An 18,305-nucleotide genomic window follows, 5' to 3' on the forward strand; every position below is an offset into this window, starting at 1 on the left:
ATTTTGCTCGTCGGAAAAGCCTTTTCTTTTTGTTCAGTAAACGTTTAAGACTCGAGTTGAACCAGGGTGCGCGAGAATTAGAATAAATACGTTTTTGCGGGATGTACCGGTTAATTAAGGAGTTGGCTTTCTCTTTGAATATTGACCAGTTTTCTTCAACCGATCGAGTGTGGAAACTTGGAATGTAGTCAGTGATGAAAGTTTCTAGTTCGTTATTAATTGCGGCAAAATCAGCATTTTTGTAATCACGTATAACTTTCGACGAATTAACAGATGGGATGGTTAACATCAAATTACACTGGATTATACAATGATCGCTAATACCCGGTAGGTAAGTTAGGGGCGAAACAAATTCCGGGGATGTAGTAAGGATTAAATCTAGGATATTAGCCGAGTGTGCAGAACATCGAGTAGGCTTCAGGACAAGCTGGTGCAGGTTAAAATCGAGGCAAAGGCTGATGAATTCGGAATATTCAGAACAACACTCTTGGGTTGAAGGGGGATCAGTATGCCAGTTAATGCCAGGAAAGTTAAAGTCCCCAAGGAGTATTAGTGGCGTGGAAGGGAACCGTAAAATTAAACTATTTAAGGCATCGTGAAGGTCTGAACAAAATGTGTTAGGTGAGGAAGGGGGCCTGTAAACGACGCAAATGATAAAATTTTTGCGTTCGAAGCCTACGCGCGTGCACACTAGCTCTAATGGCGACGCAAGCTCAATTTCAGCAGCGGTAATCGAATCACGAACACCGATAAGTACACCGCCACCACACCGCACATCACGATCATGTCGATAGAAACGGTAAACACCCTGGCATTCCAAAATTTCACGGTCTTCAATTTTGCTAGAAAGCCATGTCTCTGTCAGGATAACAATATCTGCACTGCACGTGTCGACGACAGAAGATAAAGCATCCCGCTTGTTGCATACGCTGCGAATATTTGAATACAGAAGAGAAATATTTTTTGCCACCGGACCATGACTCCGCTATGTTTGTGAATTGCTAGGGCCATCAGAAGGTGCATTTGGGACAGAATTTGTCGAACGAAGCTCGTTTGTGTGGATTTCGCAGACTCGATCAGTTACCGGACAGTAAACGTAAGTTTTTTTGTCGATTTGTAGACGGTTAAGCCGTAACACATTTCTGTCCGCTTGCCTTTCCGAATTCAATCAATTTTTTCTGTGACAAGCGTGTGGCGCGGCAGAAGTCTTCGCTAACAGAAATGCCAGAACCTTTGAATTTTTTTCGCTCAGTGAAAACCTTTTGCTTAAGTTTTGAGGACGAGAATTTTACGATTATGGGCCGGTGCTTATTTACTGCATAGGTACCCAGCCTGTGGGCGCGGGAAATGGCTTCATCTATTAAAGTTATCTGTAGTAAATTGGTAAGGCAGTTTCGAATTTTAGTTTCCGATTCGGACCAGTTCTCAGCTGGGACGTCAGGAATCCCGTAGAATATAAGGTTGTCACGGCGAGAGCGGTCTTCCAGCTCGTCCAACCGAGAAGTTATTGCTGCAGTTTGGTCTCGCACAGCTTCATCGACTACTCTCGGTAGATCAACACCATTCTGATTTGCTTCATATGATTCCACCAGGGATTCAACTGTTGCGAGCCTACTGGCTAAGCTGGAAACTTTTTCCTCAAGTTTTTGCTGATTAGCTCGGACCTCTGATAGCATCCCTATTACCTCGGTATGGCGTGCGTCACTTTTAGCCGACAAGGCCGCAATGGCGTCTAGAATCTCCTTTTGAGGACCAGGGTTCTGTTCCACATCCCCAGCTAACATAAGCAACTTAACAACATATATACACTCAAAAAAATCACAAAGAATCACCAGTGGGCCTGGGAAGAGCAGCAGACAGATATTACTGGATCGCTTAGCGTGCAACGACGGGTGTTTACCAACCTGTACAACAAACAAGAACGGGTTTTGAAGCGGTTGCATGGCTGCCGCTCCGTCCAGCCCACTGAAGTGGCCCGATGAAAGCGTCGCTCTTAAGTACATCCGGCTGACTGGTGTCGTAGGCGATGGGAATGGCCAGCCAAGTCGGGGCACGATGTACACCGCGTCAAGGGTTGATGATGTGGCGTTTCCGCCATAGTGTTGATCTCTGACGTAACATGGTGATAGAGGCAGGACGATAGCCTCGCAAAAGGAATCCAAGGGCTGCCATGTGCCGAGGAACACCAGAATCTGTACAACAAACAAGAACGGGTTTTGAAGCGGTTGCATGGCTGCCGCTCCGTCCAGCCCACTGAAGTGGCCCGATGAAAGCGTCGCTCTTAAGTACATCCGGCTGACTGGTGTCGTAGGCGATGGGAATGGCCAGCCAAGTCGGGGCACGATGTACACCGCGTCAAGGGTTGATGATGTGGCGTTTCCGCCATAGTGTTGATCTCTGACGTAACATGGTGATAGAGGCAGGACGATAGCCTCGCAAAAGGAATCCAAGGGCTGCCATGTGCCGAGGAATGCCAGAATCTGTACAACAAACAAGAACGGGTTTTGAAGCGGTTGCATGGCTGCCGCTCCGTCCAGCCCACTGCTGGACGGAGGGGCACACTTGACTGCTGTCGCGTTTTGCTACGTTTGTGGTTTGATTGCACCACTGCTTACGTTTGTTCAGCCACTTGCTTCTTGACAACGTTTCATAAGGTATCTTTTTTACTGCCTGAATGGTTGGAGGAGATCGTCGTCGCAAGGTTACTACGCATCAAGCGTTTGGCAAGACGCGAAAGGGCCATGGATTTGTGATGGAAGACGGCTAGGCCTGTCATTAGGAGTGGGACTCCTGCGCCAATTGTGCAATTTTGCTACAAACGCAAATTTCTGCGTGACGCTGCACCAAACACAGAAAATTGATGGAAATTCTGCCACGGTGCGCCAGAACGGCTTCAGCATGTATGCTCCGGCAGTGGCCGTGAACAGCGAGCGGATTTGTTCTCAGGAAAAGAGTGCAGCCGTTCACACGCCGCATACCACGTAACCGCGTCTCCTGCACAGTTTGTCGTAATTTTTGTGTTTATAACAGCGGACTTTTTGGCCCTCCCAGCTGTCAACACTGCTAGTGGAAAGGCCAGGGCAGCTGTTTACTAGGATACGGTTGAGTGGGCCGACCGGCATGTAGGCGTCTCTGTTACCAGGGCTAATATAATGTAAAACTATTCCAAAATGTCTTTATGCCCATATGGACGAGGCTTTGGTTCCCACCTGCGGCAAGTTGTTTTTTCATTCACTTCAATCTCCATTAATTTAGCGTTTCTTAATTCCATTTATTAAGCACAAGTAATTTCCCGTATGTTGTCCTTCGTGTCAGTGTTTGTTGGCTTCTTATGATATGACTAATAAAAATCGGGCCCCTCAGTTAACAGCAATTTCTTTCAGAAATTGAATTTCAGTATTAAAAAACCTTGTTTGTTATAATGCAGATATGCAAAATCTAATTAGATATTTGCAATCAGCAGAAATAACTGACCCGTACTGTTAAATATAATTCAATTCACACCAAAATTAACAAAATTAGTTTCAGAACCCATGTCTACTCTTATTGGTGTATCCACACGACGGACGACTCCGCGCAAATCCGTCCCGCGGACGCTTATTCCGCCACCCGTCCGGCTGCGAAGCGCATCCAGACGACGGATGGAGTGAGCAGACGACCGCGCCGGAAAAATAAAGATGGCGGCACCGCCCGAAGTGACCCCCGCCCGCCTCGAACCTGTCAAGTCGTCATCGTCCACTGTGTGGCCCGTAACTTTCAAACTGAGGCTTGTATTTGGTTTAAATGTGTGTCCAGAAGATTCGACAGTAATTATTCGTGATGAGTGGGCACCGTTTTCGAAAGCCGTACTCAGATTCTCGGCGTGTAGGCTTAAGAGTGGCTGTATTGGCTGAACATGGCCTCAAAGATGTTGTGGTGGCCCGAGCGGATCTCAGTGGCCGTAAGTTGCAAATGTTTGCTTGTTTCTACTCACTCTAGATGGCGCCATCAGTGTAACAAAGACTAACAAAAACTGGAACAGTCTACAGAATGTGCTTGCTGCGGTAAAGCTAGGGAAACGACGGCGCATATTTTATTAGAATGTGAAGACGTCTATCCAGCGGTCGATTTAGGCACCACTGGCCTCCTTGAAGCCCTTGGGTTCAGCGGGAGCAGTGGTAAAGCAAACAGGTCCGCAATAGACATCAGTAAGAGGCGATTGGAGGATTGGTGGAAGAAAAGTAGGGAAACGACAAAAGACGGAGACGTACAAAAGCACAGTTCGCAATAGGGTATCAGAAAATTTGGACGTGGTAGTTCATAGTGTTTTTTTTTCATTGGTTAAAGGGACACTAAAGGTTACTATTAAGTGAACGTGGACTGTTGAAATACCATCCCAGAAACCTCGAAACGCTTGTTTCGTGCCAAGGAGAGACTTATTTTAAGAGAAAATGCGTTCTGAAGCGTCCACTTACCTCTAGCGCAGTTCAAATCGCCCGCCCTCCAATCGAGGAGTAATGACATCATGGTCTCATAGTGACGTTGCGCCATCGGTGAGTAGAACGGCGTCCGCAGACGGCGCTATGGCTTTTCAGCGCAAAACGCAAACGCGCGGCCAAAAACAGAGCCAAGACAGAGCCGGCAGCAGAGCGAAAGCGGGAGTATGGTGGCTAGCGGAAGGAGAAACGCGCGACCATAAGCCGGTACTTTAGTCTCTGACGAGCGCGACGTGCTGCTGAGGGCTCGCGCTGCAGGCGTCGTTGCGTACTACGACGGCGGCCTCGACACCGGCTCTCCGGAGCGGGAAAGCAACGAGGGCTTCCCACCACGACATCACAAGGACGTGGCATTCTCACTGCTTGTTCGAAATGAAAGTTTCGCGAGCCAGCAGAACCCGCACAGCACGACGCGATAACGAAACTACTGAAACTCCAAGCGTGCGCGGCGCAGAGTCGAGCGAAAACGAAACCTTTCGACCACCCATACTACAGAAGGGTAACGTCAAAATGTTATTTTTTCTTAGAATCGAATAGACGTAGACAAGTAGCATTTTCTTCCGTCTTATAATCAAATGAAATGATATTTTCAATACGAGTAGTTGAGTATTAGTAACACAAATTATGAGGAGTGCTTTCGTCATCGGGCTAGTACCGGAATGTCCCTGGGGGGTCTCAAATCGTGTCATGCAGTTACCTCAATTTCTCTGTTACTAAAGCTCTGTTCGCGATTATATTGACGCCTTAGACGTTCTAGAACATTGCTCTACCACTTTAACTTGACTTTCTGCTAACCTTTAGTGTCCCTTTAACCTAGGTAGGATATTAGGCAGCACAGTAGCAAGAGCTTGGTGGCGCAAGCCACCGCCCCGTTCCAAAAGGGACGCTCATAACATCCATCCATCCATCCCATCCATCCAGACTTTCATGCGTGTTTTTCACTCTGAATGAAGATGGAGGTCGAGAGAAAACGACGGTTGGCCGCAATGGCTGTTGTTTTGTCCGAATTGGATGATGACGAGTATTTGTTTCACCGAAAGAGGTCTTGTTGGCAAAAGGACTATATCGCCAACAAGCATCTCGGTATGCAAAACCACTTGTACCGAGAGGTTTTGGTGAGTGACATCGAAGAATGACATCGAAGGCTGCTTCGAGTGACAAGAGAGCAGTTTCTTCAGTTGCTGTCGCGTGTGGGACCTCGCATAGGAAGGCAGGACACCGTGATGCGGCGAGCAATACCAGCGGAAACAAGGCTACAGGTGACGCTACGATACCTCGCTTCAGGCAAGTGCCTCACATTTTTTCATTTCCACTGAAAACATCGCTCCCATGCGTTGTATCTCAGGCTCCTGGGTTTAAATTACGTGCGCAGTTTGAAAAATGCTCGCGGGTAGAGAAGGAATTGCACCGTCTATTGTGAAGTGCCTGCAAAGTCGTCAGATTTCAGGAAGTAGCAAAATAGTAAGGCTACGAAAGCTTTCTTAACAGCTTGGCCATCCTTGATGTAAAAGTTCGTTGCCTTAAAATTTCTCTGCTAATTACTGATGATATGCTTTTCTTTTTTTTGTCGTATATGCAGGAGAGAGCCACCACTCTTTGAGTCGACAATTTCGGCTCGGCCACTCCAGTGTAAATGATATTATTCACCAAACGTGTACGGTGATTTATGAAGAGATGAAAAATGACTTCCTGAAAAGGCCATGCACCGAAGATGAGTGGAAAGATGTAATCGGAGGTTTCAATCAAAACTGGAATTTTCCAAACTGCGTTGGAGCCATGGACGGGAAACATGTACTAATTACGAAGCCAGCGAATTCTGAAACAGTGTACAGAAATTACAAGAAGAGCTTCAGCATTATACTGTTTGCCGTCGTTGATGCCAACTACAAGTTTTTGTACACGGATGTTGGTGCACCCGGCTCACAAGGAGATGCGGGCGTCTGGCAAACGACGCCGCTACAAGCACGTGTATCAAACATGACGGCTGGTCTTCCAGAACTTGTGAAGGTCGCAAGCTCGCCCGATGTGCTCCTGCCACCCGTGTTCGTCGCAGATGACGCCTTCCCTATAGGAAGAAACTTGATGAAGCCCTATGGGGGTTCTTCCTTAACAGAAGAGAAGACAATCTTTAATTACAGGTAAGTTATGCCTCTATACTGAAGCGGCACTATGTGAAATGTAACGATGATATGGAACACGTGATAACTCCGGAATTGTCGCAATTATGAAATAGAAAGCTTCGAGATGACCCAGTGTAATTAATGCATTTGCTGGGTTGGGGCAAGCAAACCAGTGGGGACACTTTACACATTGTAAGATTTAGTGGTAGTTAAAGCCTGCTGTCATCTCCAGTGGTGTAACAGATATGAAACATAACGATTTGTGTTTACATTGCAGGTTATCCAGGGCTCGGCGAGTCGTTGAGAACGTCTTTGGAGTACTTGCAAATCGATTCAGATTTCTGCACACTGTAATCAATGCTGAGCCCGAAAGGGTGATAGCAATGGTAAATGCCGCATGTGTATTGCACAACTTTCTCGCCACCGACTTGCACTCTATTGACTCGAGTCCTGAGACGTCTACCGGATCACTGTTCTCTGCACAGCCCAGTTCCCGTGGAAGAATTAATGCTGTTGGTTCTGCAGTGCGAGAGAGTTTATGTGCATTTTTAAATGGCAGGGGTGCTGTGTCATGGCAGCAGCAATCAGCGCACTTGGATGCAAACGCATACAGAAGACCTTAAGGTTGTATAGAGACAATGCAAGGTGCATTTGTATTATGCTGTATCATGCATTAAATTTGTTTTGTGAAATTGAACATGCTGTCTATATTATAAGGGAGAAATCGTCTTGTGCCCTGCCAAATTGTCGGCATTTTTAACTATGGGAATGACAAGTGAACTGCTAGAATACAAACAAAAAGTGTTTTATTAAAATTGCAACTGAGTTCCTTTCTAATAACTTCTCATTTGAGATGATGTCACACAAGCTTCTTCACTAAGTCCTGTCCACATAATTTTCCAGAGTCTTCAGTATGGCCGTTTCGCATGCGATAATGTCAGCCTTTGGAACGAGGCCCATGTGCGCAGCAACTAACTTCCCAAAGCATTCAGCTGCATCTTCGGATTGTGTAGCTTTTGCTGGCTGGTCGATGCTGGTTGCTATCTTTTGAAGCACATTCTGCCTCTGTGTCCACATATCAGCTGACCACATAGCAGATTGTCGACGCTTCCTGCCCACTGATGAACGAAAGGTCGCAGCAGATGCCTTGCCAATCGGTATGTCAGCCACGGTACTGCTGTCATCGTCCAGGGCTGTGGTCTCTGTATCTGTAGCATCTGGAGTTTCATTGACTTGGGCTGTCTGCAGTAAGGAAAATAATGTATTAAGTCTCTTGCACTTCCTTAATTTATCAGTCTCTTTTCAAACAACAAGAGGATCGTTTGCTACTAAAACCTATATAATAATTATCTGCAAGCAATAACTTATTACTGCAGCACACAAACAAAAATGCAAAATTTGAACTTAAGTGCCAAAACTATTATCATATCTCATCTACACCTAACAGCATTTGGAGCTACTTCAATATGCTTAACAAGATATGTTAATGGACACGTATTACGGCATCTTGCTATTGTAACATCTTACTAAATAGCACATATCTTCCAATATTTCATCTAGCAGAAGCGGTTTATCACACAGATGAAAAAAGGAAATTTACCTCTGAGCTCTCCGGCATAGCTTGGTGAGTTTCACCACTCACCGAACGCCGGCAGGGCACTTTCGCCACGTCCAGAAATTTGAGAATGTTATAGAAGCACCAGCGGCCTCGGTAAACATCTGAGCATGCCATTCCGCTCTTTGTTGTTTCCACCTTCTTTTTCTCCAAGCGGTAGGTGCGCCTCTTGTTGTCAAAGAAGCGTCGTAGGGCTTCTGTAAATGAAAACATATTAGTACCACATAAAAATTTCGCTGTGTTATGTCAGTCGCCATGTCATCATATGACATGACTGACTTTCCCAGTGCATCTTTCTGATAGTGTGAATATCGTCCTTTATTAGAGTACAAGAAGAAGAACTTGTTCTTTTTCTTTTTTTTTTTTCTTTTCCTTTTCTGTTCCATATGTCTAACACAAAAACACATATTCTTGTCTTAAATGAGTGTTTGCAGAAATACGTCCACTTGCTTGGTCTGTATAGACTGCAATATGTACAAATAAAAATAAATAAATCAATTTGTCGTGGGAACGACGTCACACGTATAGACAACGTTGATTATTCCACAACGCCTTCCACATTACAGTACGCAGACGTACGTGCTATTCTTCGACGGCTACTTCCGTGAATATCTTCACTTTCGCCGCAATATTGCGTATGACGCGTCGGTGGCCAGGGATGTCGGCATCCGCTAGTAACAGCGTTTGGGATATATGCCACTGGTGCTTGATCAAACCTTGCGTTTTTATCGAGCGACCGTGCCTCTGCTGCAACAGCATGTTTGGCAGTAATCAAACCAATCCTGTCACTCCTAGACGCCGACGTGTCCAACGTTATGTACACGAAGTCTATCCACGTGACAGCGCCCAAATATATAGTTAAGACTACTTACTGGTGTCGCAAGAATCAGATGTATGCGTTAAGAGACAAAGCCGGCAATATCATTACTAATATGGATGAGATAGTTGAAGTGGCTGAGGAGTTCTATAGAGATTTATACAGTACCAGTGGCACCCACGACGATAATGGAAGAGAAAATAGTCTAGAGGCATTCGAAATCCCGAAGGTAACGCCGGAAGAAGTAAAGAAAGCCTTAGGAGATATGCAAAGGGGGAAGGCAGCTGGGGAGGATCAGGTAACAGCAAATTTGTTGAAGGATGGTGGACAGATTGTTCTAGAGAAACTGGCCACCCTGTATACGCAATGCCTCATGACCTCGAGCGTACCGGAATCTTGGAAGAACGCTGACATAATCCTAATCCATAAGAAAGGGGACGCCAAAGACTTGAAAAATTATAGACCGATCAGCTTACTGTCCGTTGCCTACAAAGTATTTACTAAGGTAATTGCAAATAGAATCAGGAACACCTTAGACTTCTGTCAACCAAAGGACCAGGCAGGATTCCGTAAAGGCTACTCAACAATAGACCATATTCACACTATCAATCAAATGATAGAGAAATGTGCAGAATATAACCAACCCTTATATATAGCTTTCATTGATTACGAGAAAGCGTTTGATTCAGTCGAAACCTCAGCAGTCATGGAGGCATTACGGAATCACTGTGTAGATGAGCCATATGTAAAAATACTGGAAGATATCTATAGCGGCTCCACAGTCACCGTAGTCCTCCATAAAGCAAGCAACAAAATCTCAATAAAGAAAGGCGTCAGGCAGGGAGATACGATATCTCCAATGCTATTCACAGCGTGTTTACAGGAGGTATTCAGAGACCTGGATTGGGAAGAATTGGGGATAAAAGTTAATGGAGAATACCTTAGTAACTTGCGATTCGCTGATGATATTGCCTTGCTTAGTAACTCAGGGGACCAATTGCAATCCATGCTCACTGACCTGGAGAGGCAAAGCAGATGAGTGGGTCTAAAAATTAATATGCAGAAAACTAAAGTAATGCTTAAGTCTCGGGAGAGAACAGCAATTTACAATAGGCAGCGAGGCACTGGAAGTCGTAAGGGAATACATCTAATTAGGGCAGGTAGTGACGGCGGATCCGGATCATGAGACGGAAATAATCAGAAGAATAAGAATGGGCTGGAGTGCGTTTGGCAGGCATTCCCAAATCATGAACAGCAGGTTGCCGTTATCCCTCAAGAGAAAAGTATATAATAGCTGTGTCTTACCAGTACTCACCTACGGGGCAGAAACCTGGAGGCTTACGAAAAGGGTTCTACTCAAATTGAGGACGACACAACGAGCTATGGAAAGAAGAATGATAGGTGTAACGTTAAGGGATAAGAAAAGAGCAGATTGGGTGAGGGAACAAACGCGAGTTAATGACATCTTAGTTGAAATCAAGAAAAAGAAATGGGCATGGGCAGGACATGTAATGAGGAGGGAAGATAACCGATGGTCATTAAGGGTTACGGACTGGATCCCAAGGGAAGGGAAGCGTAGCAGGGGGCGGCAGAAAGTTAGGTGGGCGGATGAGATTAAGAAGTTTGCAGGGACGGCATGGCCACAATTAGTACATGACCGGGGTTGTTGGAGAAGTATGGGAGAGGCCTTTGCCCTGCAGTGGGCGTAACCAGGCTGATGATGATGATGATGACTGGTGTCGTATGGCCCGTGCGCTGGCCACTCCAGGCCCATTTCGCTGGCGATATGCTGCCAAATTGTCTCCTTGGCTTTAGTGTCGGCGTATTCGGTGAGCGTCATGTCCCACAACGCGGGGAACTGCTCTACCAGTTGTAAAAAAAAAAACAGTTGCGTCGTCGCTCAGGTTCATTTAAGTGCCTCGTGTAGTCGCGCGCGCACAGACACGAATGATGTCAGCAGCGATGAAGCTGTCACAGAAAGATCCCAAAGCCGCGCTTGTTGCCAGACTGTAGAGCATGTTAGGCTAAATCCGCAGCATTCGACCCCCAAAATCCGGATGCGAAAAATAGCTCGGCATTTTCCGTCCGGGGGGGTCACGGACGACGCGCGGACGGCACAAATCCATGACGCGTAGTCACGTAATGCGCTGTCCGTCGCGAGAAAGACGGAGTTCGTCCGTCGTGTGGATCCACCATATAGGGGGACATGGTGATTACAGGTATCCTTACCTATTTTTGAACCAAACTTGATAAGTCTGCATGCTTGTTCAGTTTCTTGTCCCGATTCTAAAAATGCAGTTATGTTTTCGGTAGGTTCATTGTTTCATAACATAGTTAAGAAAACAATGTATTTTGTTCTTCCTACAATAGCCAAATAAGCGACCTGAAAGAAATATATAAATGACGTGTGGATCAATAGCATAAAGCACAAGATTCACAGCAACGGAGCAGTGTTAGAGTGGGTTAATATTAATTTATACTAGTAATACTGAACCTCCATTGTTTTGAACATGGCCATGCATTAATCACACAAAAAGACAGTTAAAAAAATAACTGGCAAAACTGCTTCCTATGTTGTGTGCTCCAGACATGTAGCTTCTTGTTGCAAAAAGAACCGTTATTCTCTCTTATAGCTAGTGATATGGCACAGTGAACGTTTGGTAGGTGTGCAAAATTATTTTGAAAAAATTGAGAAAAACAAATGTCACTGCTATTGACATATGTTCACCATTTTTTCATCAATATTAAACTCTTGTCTTTTGACATTTTTTGTGCTGATTTCAAATGTTATTTTGCTGTAGGTCAGTTCTTAAGATAATTAACATTTCACTTCCATTGTTTAAGGGGTGTACATGGGTTATTGAGATACCTTTATTTCTGAATCAAATCTGATGAAACTGCATATGCTCATTGAGTGTTTTGTGTTTATTTTAAATATCCAGTTATATTTTGCATATACATAGTATTTGTCTAGATAACTAATAATTACCTTCTATTGTTTCTTCTCGACACGGTATCAGGCAGATTGCACACGAGATGAATAAATTTAATCGCAAAAAGTGTCATTTAATGTCATTTGCCAATTGCCAGTGCTCCGCATATTGTGCACAGCGGGATTGTTAACGAGGAACGGGGTGTACGCTTGGCTGCCGCTCACACGTGGCGAACTCTGAGCCGACGTGGCATCGCCACAGATAGCACACGAGATGACCGTCTCTATTTTGAGACCGCAGTCACGTTCACCTTTGTCCACTGCCGCACCACAACTTGCACTTTACACAAGACAGCAGGGCATTTATAGAATCGAAGCTTACGATAATGAAGCGCATCTCCATTGCATCCGAGCCAGCCGTGCTGTATCAGTGTGAACGAGAAAATCCGATTTTCACTTGGTAGCTGGTGTTAAAGCAAAGTCTTGCAGTTTTTCTTGAGCATTCTTCACTTTCTACAAATCATCGGGCTGCAGTAGTTGTGCTGGAATGCCGCATGTACACTAGCCGCTGCCAGAACCGCTTTCATCTCCTAAGCCTATTCTGTAGTCATGGGGAGAGGCTCCTGCAAGCTATTGCCAGCATCTTCCAAAGCTGCTGCGCACTTTAGAAAATTTGATACCCCTTGTTTCTTGTTCTGCTTGCCAAATTTATGGCTTGCAGCAAACTGAATTTGACATAGCTTCACGCCAAGTTTCGCACTCCCGAGCAGTCAGCGACGAAAATCTGCCAATGGCATGGCGTGCTTACGATCACGTCTCAGTCGACGAATGGAATTGTGCATCGGGACAGTTTTTTCGTGGCATTTTTCTTTGTAGCCATTCAGCGCACAGAATAGCGGGGGCACAAAAACTAAATGAGAAGACTGGCTTTTTCAAACAAGATCAAGATGGCTGTGGTCAGAAACTTGCAACGGCAACTGCGCGTCACGGAAAAAGGACCTTCTTTTGCATGTTCCTCAGTAAAAATATAGCTCACCGACATGATGTAAATTGCCATTACGACCAAAATATTGGTCCAAATTTCTGAGGTGATGTATCAGACACTGTAGATTCCAAAAACAATGTTTTCAAAAAAGTGATTCTTCCGGGACATCCGAGTCTGTAAGACCTTCTGCAATTTCTTTTTGAGGCGCTCTTCTGGGAACTTCGAAAGAGCTTGACAAGTGACCCATCTACACAGCTGATGCAGAGGTTTTATATATACGAATCAATACAGATCACACATAGCTTTCTATGTGTGATTGAACTTATGAATTGTGGTGTGGCATGCGTTTCGTGAAAATGGTCAATACTACTTTATGTAATGGCGCCAAACTTTCTTTAATTCATACATATTTGGCTGCCTGCCAGTTAAATTGGGTGACATGCCGAGTGTGGAGCACCGGAAATGTGCGATGTGAAGGAGAAAAGGCGGGCACTAGTGTGCAACCTAGATGAAGCCACGGAGTACACATTGCCATAGTTGTCAGCATTAACTATACAGGAAGGCACAGAGGAAATGTGGGAGTGCCAGAAATGCTTTGTGCCTCGTGCATTTTTTGCTGCGCAAAACACTGTGTGGTTGCCATCCACAATCCTGTTGATTCATCTGCAATGTTTGCAACAAGCAGTAGTCTTGTTTTGACTCGGTGCATGATGCATGTGATGTCAGTAAAACGTGACAGAAGCTGTCGAGGATGAAAAATGATTTTACTGAGACCTGTGCGCTGGCATCCAACCCATTCCACCGGCTATAATGATAGATGGTGTATTGCCGACCTGCTAACTGATAAAAAATAATCGGAATCTACGCATGGTAGTGAAAAGCCTGTCTACTCGCATGATGAAACTCTAGTGTTTAGATCATCTATAAAGGAAATCGTGAGGCCCTTGCCACTGCAACCACTTGTTGGCCACAAATAGGAACGAGGGTTGTGGATTTCTTCTGTAAATAAAGGCATGCTAATGTGGTAAGCACTTGTTTGTTGTTTTCTAGGTGTGTAGAGTTATTTGACATTTGTTTTTCTGACATTTTCTGCAGTCCTGTGAAATGTGAATTAACAATACTTTACTGCTCTGGCCCTGCATGTAAGTTCTGAAACAGCTGCTGTGTTATGAAAATCACAAATTACTTAGTACCCTGTTTGGCAGGGTACTAAGTAATGGCAGAAATGGCCGCAGGAGACTGCGACATTGTGACATTTTGGCATTCGCTCCAGCTCACTCGATGGTCCGTTATGGTTCTATTATACTGGGCTGTGTAGTGAGTCGCATCTTAACAGGCAATTGAGTGAGTCGGAGCAAGTGCCAAAGGTTGCGATGTCGGGCTTCCACATGACCGCCTTCTGTGTTGCAACGCATGGACCTAGGGTGGTTGCTTGAGCTAGTTGGTAATTCATGATCAAAAATAATGTACAGTGCGAAGGACAAGGACTGCGAAGATGACATACACAGCGCTGTGAAACATACACACCCCCTGAGAAACAAAACTGAAATTGGTTCATAGGAGAGAGAGAGAGAGAGAAAATAATGCAGAGAAAGGCAGGGAGGTTAACCAGACGTAGTTCCGGTTGGCTACCCTGCGCAGGGGGAAGGGTTAAAGGGAAGCTGAAACGGTTTTCAATTTCCATGAATTGCTGGGATTGGGAAGAACAGACCTAATAATTTACGGTTCCGAATTTTTTTTTCGTTTTGTTAATATAAGGGGCGGAAATCGCTTTCTAAATCACCCGCGCGGACACACCCCCATCGCTTCCCGGAGCGCCGGGTGAGGTTGTTGCCAGAGGAGAGAACCGGCGAGAGCGACGTCATGGGCGGAGACCGAGCCAACCGAGCTGCGGACCGGCGTGCTGACATGTGCTGGCATGCCTCTTTCCGTCCTGCGCTTTACTGAACGACGCTACGAGAGATCTGCTGCTGCTGCCGCCGCCGCCGCTCACGTTTGTTTTGTGATTTTCATCAACTGTTCTTTCCTTCTGTGCTGCGTGAGTGCCTACAGCCAAGGGCGCCCAACATGCCCTCGTTCTGTGCAGCATTCGGCTGCGCGAACACAGGCGGGCGAGACGATGTGGTGTTTCACAAATTCCCGAAGGAAAAGAAGCTTGCAGCGCAGTGGGTACGTGCGGTGAGGAGAGATAAGTTTGTGCCGACGAAATCAACTGTGCTGTGCTCGGAACATTTCCGCGACAGTGACTATCATCGGAGCTTGACAACGATGCGGGCAATCGGTATTCCAGTTAAATCGGCATGACTGAAGCCCGGCGTTGTTCCGTCTATATTCTCCTACAAGAGAAACACCTCGCCACCTCCAAAAGTGGCCTTCTCCAAGAGGAGAAAGCGTGAGGTAAGGGTTTTAATGTGCACACGGGCAATTTTTTACCAGATGATCACCTTAGTGTCGAACAAACGGTCTACGACGAAGCGAGGTGGAGGCACAGCCCGGAATATGCACCTACGTGCAAAGTGCTTGCCGTTTTCATCCTGTTTTGCCTCTCCGCTTTGTCACGGAACACTGTACTACAGCTGTTTGTTCAGCGCTGTTCTGATACGGTGAAATAACTGGCCGGGGGTACGCTTGCGCATTCAGTGATATTTGTTATTCGTCCTACCTCGCGGTGCCCGCACATTTAGCTGTTCAGCATTCGTGTTCAAATCGCACGACATGAGGCGTTACGGTTATATATTCATGCTCGCGTTAGAGTAGTTGAACTCGGCATGTAAAAACTTCGTTCCGTAGATTTCGCACTCACAGCTTGCTACCAGCAGCGAAATGCCGCAAAAGCGAGCGTCGGCACAGCCGCGCCCGTGGCAAGGCGAACGGGCTCAAATAATGAAGTAACATTGTGAGGTATTGAAGTTATCAGTGTTCCACGTGGTCTAGCCCAATACAGGCATCGCTGCTTGGCAAAAAAAATTTCTTTTCGGTATTTTTTAATTGCACCTTGTCGCGGCAGCTTCACGTGCGCGAGCAAACGCCGCTGGCACGCTGCGAAGCATAGACGGAAACGCGCGCAGTAATAAATTTTGGTGACCGGACTTCGAGCGTAGCTTCCACAGCGTTGCACCTGAGGTATCAAATGGAGTGTAGGCTTGCCTAGTGACATTCGACGTACGGTTCAGTTATCGTGTTCACCACACGGCGGTGCTAAAACTGCCTAATATCTTTATGTCAACACTAGCATGGAGCACGCATACCGATTCTTGATCGAGCCCCACTCGCAAAGTCGTTGAACCATAGTATGAATATTGCACGTATAATACCTCTGGTCATCTCTGGATGTGTATGATAAGCAACTTCCATGACTGTACCTCACAGCACTGCATGTGCGCGCTTTGAAACGTGGCACTTATGTTCGCGATCGTGTATCAACGCTGAAAAAACCACGGGACTTTAGACAAGCAGCGGCAAGGTGCTTGACATCGTGGAATTGCACCCGTGTTTAGAATCTAATGAGAAGAGTGCTTCGGCATTCTTCCAGCAGCATGTTCCCAGTGACACTTTAGCGCATTTTTTCTCCCGTCATTGCAACGTGCAGCTACATGAAAAAAAAAAAAAACATACGTAACAGCTAAGATTTCCAGCGCGCAAGAAGGTGCACACATCGCTCTCGCTGTTGGCACACTCAACATCGTCGTTGCCGCCATCGTTTTCCGTATCGGCTGTGGGTTCAAACATGTACGGGGAAAATACAAGCTGTCGGAGACAGCGAGAACGTTCCATCTTACAACTCAGCTATGAAGCCAGAACAGCAGAACCGCGTGCTACCAGAGAGAAAGGAATGGTGCTACGCTCTGAAACGGAGACATGCGGCGGCGCCGACCGGAGACTACCGCCAACGACGTCACAGCGGCCCCGACCAATCACCGACAACAGCGGCGTTCGCGCGATGCCCTAAAGCACTGGTGCACATTTTCTTGAAAAAACAGCCGCTTGCGTTTGTTTCCGCCCTTTTTGAACCAGATATTCGTGTTCAGGGGACTCAATACTGTAGAATGCCGCAGAGAACTCATTTTTATCGAAAAGTGTTTCAGCTTCCCTTTAAGGGGGATAAAAAGAGAAACAGAGTGGAAGGGGGAGGTAGAAAGAAAGGGAGACAAGCACGAACAAAGTGCGTACACTATAGAGCGGTAGGGGGCGGCATTCTTAGTCTGTCCTGAAGCCCCGTGGACCGCAAGAACCTTAATAGCGCGAGTAAGGCCTTCAACGCGGATGTTCTTTCGGAGCATTGGCCTGAAGCTTTCAGTTCTGAAAGTGGACAATTGTCCAACTGGTCCAGTACTCTGCACATCACTTGTCTCTCAGCACTGTACCGCGGGCAGACACAGATAATGTGTGCTAGCGTCTCGTCGATGTTACATGTGTCGCACGTGGGGCTGTTGGCCATTCCTATGAGGAAAGCGTACGAGTTTGTAAAGGCAACGCCTAGCCACAGACAGTAAAGCATGGTCTGTTCACGTCGTGGTAATCCAGGCGGGAGGTGTATCCGTATGTCCGGAGACAACGAACGCGACCGACGCACGGTGAAAACATTAGAGTCCCACAGGGGCAAGGTACACTCACGGGACATAAATTGCAGCTCAGCCGCAGCGTCTGTTCGCAAAAGCGGAATGAAGACTCGTTGACCACTTTCATGTGCAGATCGGGCGGCTTCGTCGGCGTGGTCATTCCCATTATGTTGTGTCCCTTGTCATGGCTTTGATGATATATGTGCCAAATTTCTGAGCCCAGTTGTTCATTGGGTCCGCGGCGCATTGGGCTTCGTATGCACTGAAGGGCTGCCTTGGAGTCACTAAAGACTGTCCATTGTGGCGGCAGCTTCTGCTTAATGAAATCAAGTGCAGCACGGAGCGCCGCGAGTTCTGCACCCGTCGATGTGGTTCATAGGAAAGCTATTGTATACTATTTAGGGCACTCTTAAGCTTGCCAGTATGTTTTGCAGCTTGGCCTTTTATGGTGGCATGCCTGAACGGTGCTGCCATCAGTGATGTGTGTGAACCCCTTCAAGCTGCAAATAATTCTACCTATTAAAAATTTAGTTTCGCTACATTTCTCACATTTTAAGAATCATGAAAAGCTTACAGCTGCAATAAAGGATTAAGAATTTTCAATTCAAAGAGTTTTGCCAAGTTTACAGAATGTGGTCACAGTGTGAAAACTCTTTACAGGAACATCATATATGAAAACATCGACTTCATGCCTAGCGTATCTGGAAAGCACCCATCAGCCACTTGAAAAATATGCACGATGTAAAAAATTGCGAGAAGCTATTACATGATGCTACGTGATGACATACTGACACAGAGAGCA

General features: G+C 46.1%; 1 protein-coding gene and 1 pseudogene across 4 annotated transcripts in view; one reads left to right on the forward strand and one right to left on the reverse strand.

Annotated features, from left to right (window-relative positions):
• The window catches only part of LOC142568055 (uncharacterized), a 403,528-nt gene that overhangs the window by 270,066 nt on the left and 115,157 nt on the right, over window positions 1-18,305 (forward strand). The window lies entirely within an intron of this gene.
• On the reverse strand, window positions 733-2,172 carry LOC142568057 (uncharacterized; annotated as a pseudogene).

The sequence above is a fragment of the Dermacentor variabilis genome, unplaced genomic scaffold (assembly GCF_050947875.1).
Source record: "Dermacentor variabilis isolate Ectoservices unplaced genomic scaffold, ASM5094787v1 scaffold_16, whole genome shotgun sequence".
NCBI lineage: Eukaryota > Metazoa > Arthropoda > Arachnida > Ixodida > Ixodidae > Dermacentor > Dermacentor variabilis.